Source organism: Vicia villosa, linkage group LG2, assembly GCF_029867415.1.
Source record: "Vicia villosa cultivar HV-30 ecotype Madison, WI linkage group LG2, Vvil1.0, whole genome shotgun sequence".
NCBI classification, from domain to species: domain Eukaryota; kingdom Viridiplantae; phylum Streptophyta; class Magnoliopsida; order Fabales; family Fabaceae; genus Vicia; species Vicia villosa.
In genome coordinates this window covers 61,931,863-61,936,227 of record NC_081181.1, presented here as the reverse complement: position 1 = coordinate 61,936,227, position 4,365 = coordinate 61,931,863, and the positions used below count along the sequence as shown (strand labels likewise).

At 32.8% G+C, this 4,365-nt stretch overlaps 1 long non-coding RNA gene across 1 annotated transcript; it reads right to left on the bottom strand.

Moving 5' to 3' along the window:
• Nucleotides 1-785: 785 nt before the first annotated feature.
• Nucleotides 786-1,585, bottom strand: LOC131646206 (uncharacterized). The gene is made up of 3 exons (XR_009297340.1): nt 1,399-1,585; nt 1,245-1,319; nt 786-1,099 (listed from the first exon to the last, which is right to left on the bottom strand). It is a non-coding gene; the product is annotated as an uncharacterized LOC131646206 (long non-coding RNA).
• Between the last annotated feature and the right edge of the window lie 2,780 nt (nt 1,586-4,365).

Below are 4,365 nucleotides of genomic sequence, written 5' to 3'. Positions count from 1 at the left end.
TAATATTAATATGAAAGTAATCCTTAATTTATTCATTACTATCTTTTACTTAATTTATAATAAAAAATTAAAATATTGACTTATATTTCATCACAGGTTTATAAGTTCTTATTTATATCTAACACATGCTCTTTTTCATCTATTTTTTACATTTTAAGATTATAAATAACCAATGGTTGTATGAGTTCATTTGTTAGTGTCAAGCATTGCATCTCTACTTCATGTTACTTAGCCCTTGTGATGCTGATTTTTAAGCCCATGAAAGTTACGGTGCTTTTGAACTTAAGCGTGGAGATTATTAACTTCTTTATTATATATCATATGGTTAATACAACACCCTTAAATTTAAAATTAGTTTAATTGAGATGAAATAATAAAAGTGAGTACACACATGTGCAACAAATTTTCTATAAAGCAAAACCATTACTAATTAATAGAGACACTGTTTCAAAAGAAAATAACTTAAGTTATAGTGTAATTCTCTTTTTTATTTATGTTTTAAGAGATGCAATAAGGAATCCTATAAATTACACTTTGTTATAATCCAATATCTAACTTTAAGAATGAAAACAAATTATATATGTATATTCAAATAATGTTCAAAAAGACACAATAAAGAACTTATAAATTATAAACCATAATTGATCAAAGTTTGGTATATAAGTCACATACACACAAATTGAAAAACATTGAAAGTCTTTCTCATGTCATAATAGAAGAGATTACAATCAAAGAAGTAATTATATGTATTGAATCACTCTCATATATCATTGTGAAGTCATTAGCATAGCAGAGTCATTAGCATAGCAGAATCACAATTATTAATTTGCTGCAGCATAAGGTTCATGTGGGAGTAGTTTTGTTCATGTTGATGCAGGTGTATTCAAAAGACGCATGTTGACCATAATTCTTAATCTCTGCAATCAATTTCTTTTCTTGAGACTACAAGCCTTGCATTTCTCTTCCAATTGGTAACCAGGAAAACAGTAAACCAGCAGCACGACATTAAGGACTTTTTAAAATAAATTATGTGTAAATTGACCTCACCTTATGTATAATCATCATGAACGGATTTTGGTTTCCCTAATCCAATATTCCTCTGTACATGACAAGTTCAAGACATGTTTAGAGAAAGGCATGTCTTGATTGTCTTCCTTAATATTTGTATAGACGTTGTATTGTAATTTCTTCATTATAAACTTGATTGTGAAAGAGAAGGAAAGAGAAAAGAATAAGAAACTAACCTCATCAGTCTCTGGATCAGTTGGGTGATTGGATGGTTCTACTAAATTGTTGCCTTTAGATCATTTGCATTTTCCCTTCATCAATACCAAAAGAATAGAAAAGTGAATATCAAAATAGCTTCTTTATTTGTTTGTAAATAAAAAGGCAAAGTACCATCTATTGATGACACCCCCGAGAGCTGTTGGGATGAAAACATCACAGTCTTCAAGCATGGGTTTCTCTAAGCTCACCACATTTACCATGTGAATAAGCTAGAGTCACGAACAAACAACTACTTACTCAAGGTTTTCCTGTCACAACCAGCGAGTATATGTGAAATCTAGAATATTCATCTAGTATACATGCCATGGTTTGCATATGTACCATACATTAAGATAATTTGATTTCCAAAAGTTCAAATTAAAGTTTTATCACAACATAAAAGTTTCCGAACTTCCTAAGTCTGCACTACTAACCTGTGGTCCTGTTCCAATATCAGGTGCACTGCAGACACATCCATGTGTGTTCAATTAGATCATGAATTTTCTGAGAAAAAACTCATGTAAGTCTCTCTAATTCAGATATACTTAATTTTGAAGGGTCACACCTTATCCCTCATTTTGCACAACCATAAGGTATATTTGCTAGAGTTGTATTCCTAGTAGAACACAAAGAAAAATAACCTATGTTGAAACAACCTATACTGAGACTGTAAAGAACAGTATATCACTTGTTCTACGTTGTAACAGTTTGCTAAACTATTGAAACACCATCTATAAATTTTGTCTGGAAAAGAATCATTCTCATCGTTGAACATGCCACCACCTACAATAAATCTCTCATAAGTCTCTTAACAACTTGTTCCAATAACTTGAACATTTATAACTTGAACAAGATTAAGACAAAAAACAAATTAAGAACAACACATAAAACCAAGAAGGAAAGAACAGTCACAGTGAGGTCTTTGGATCTGCCAATGTCACAGTTGGTGTATTTTCATTGGTGATACCCTCGTATGAAGTGGTGTTGATAGAAGGGTAATAATAGGATTTATATTATTAGTATGGTTATTGGGCTTTTAGTAGTGTTTGGGCTTTTATGTTATTATTATTATTATCCATTAAGAAAGTTATATAATGTAGTCTCATAGAGACATTTGGGAGCAATCAAAGAAATCAAAGGTTATCTTTTTATCTCTATTTTCTTAGTTTATTTTAATGTCTTCCTCTTTTTATTGTTGAACCCTAAATTGATAGTCTTGATAGGATTAGCTTCCTATCAATTGGTGCTTTCATTTTGATCTCATTCTTTCACATTACATGGCTTTTCCAGTGTTCTATGGAGAAGAAGAAGAAGATGCTTACTGGTGGATTCTTTGCATTGAGAAAATTTTTAAAGAGCAAAGAACACGGGAAACATTAAAAATTGTAAAAGCTATCACTTCATTTCGAGGTCGTGCTCTTCGATGGTGGATATGGAGATCTCAATATAAACCACTGACTAATTGGGATTCTTTCACTACTGTGTTTCTCTATCATTTTAAACCTGAATGGAGAGAAATTTTGCCAATAGAAGATGAGGAGGAGCAGCCAGATCCGGAACCGATGAAATCTACCGATGAAACTTCTTTTCATGAAGAATCTGTTGTCGAACAAATTCCTGCCATTGATGGTGACCTACAAGTTCAGAAGCTTTCCCCCACTGTTAAGCACAAAGAAACTCATTTGCCTTTCTCCAAAGCATCTACATTTTGTAAGGAAATTACATATCCTGTATCTGTAACAATTCCTAGCGCTAAACATTTTTCCAACTTCTTGGATTTTCACAAAATTGTTGATTTCATGATTCCGCCGAAACCGGCAAATCCAAGTAAAAGCTTAGCGGTAAGGCCAGTATCCAAAACCCTAATTCAGCTTCCCCATTTCCTTCCCCAGAAATGGTAGCCGCAAGACCCCTCGTCACCATCCAGGCCCTCGACTCCGACATAGCCACTAATTCCCCAAACACTACTAAAAGCCCAATAACCATACTAATAATATAAATCCTATTATTACCCTTCTATCAGGTGTATTGTTGAGTATGATTTGTTAACAATTGAGAAATTGCATCATTCTAAATGTGAAATTGGTGGTAACCGGGACGAAAAGAAAATAGGAAAAAAGTCACAGAAAATGTGGAAGTGTATAAGAATTAGAAAACACATCATGGAAAATTCCACCTTACTCATACTTGAAAGTTTTATGTAAATTCCTATACCTGTGCAAAGGGCTGGTGAATATGTTTGGTATGGATAAAAGGCATTCCAGGATGCTGATAGGGACAATTGAAAACATGAGCTTGCAATCGTTAAAAGAGTGAACCAAATAATGAAAATATCGTACCGAACTTACATATGACTTTGATGAATCATTGCAAGCAAGGCTAGTATCAAGAAGCATAAGAAAAATATGTAGAGTTGTTGACTGCTTTAGGAAAGATCACACAGAGAAAGGGTCAAAACAAATCCATTAAAACCCCCATTGTAATTTTTTAAAAGTAAACAATGTCCAATAGTATACAACATAAGTCAGTTATGGAGTCAATCCTTTGAAACAGGGGTTCCAAAACTGATACCGTCTTTGCATAATCCTGAAGATGAAACCAGATGATGGCTTAGCGACATTAAAATAAGCTAAATCACATCATGAAATATAATAAAAACAAAAATTTCCAAAATTAAATTAAATCAATATAGAGATCAAAATAAACATACAATATTTAGTGTTGCAGGCAGCAGTATATTCAAATTCAGTGCTATTGCTTCCTTTGGATCCAAAAGTAACTTTATTTGTAACGTTGTTAACTGGATCTCCTTGATCCCTAGAATTCAGGGTAAGCACATCGTATTTCCTCTGAATGAACTCCCAAAGAAAAAAGGAGAAGTAATAAGTACAAAAGTATAAATAAAAAGAGATGAGAGCTTACAAAAAATAATGCTCTATACTGAAGATGTTTTTCACCATCGTCACTGAAATCATCACTGCTTCCCACCTCTAATTGATCATCAAACTCTTCATCACTACCCTGCACTGAAAGATCCTCCATAAGCTAAAAAAGTTATAGCAAAATAATGAAAGCAATAGATTGTCAGGATAAACTGAA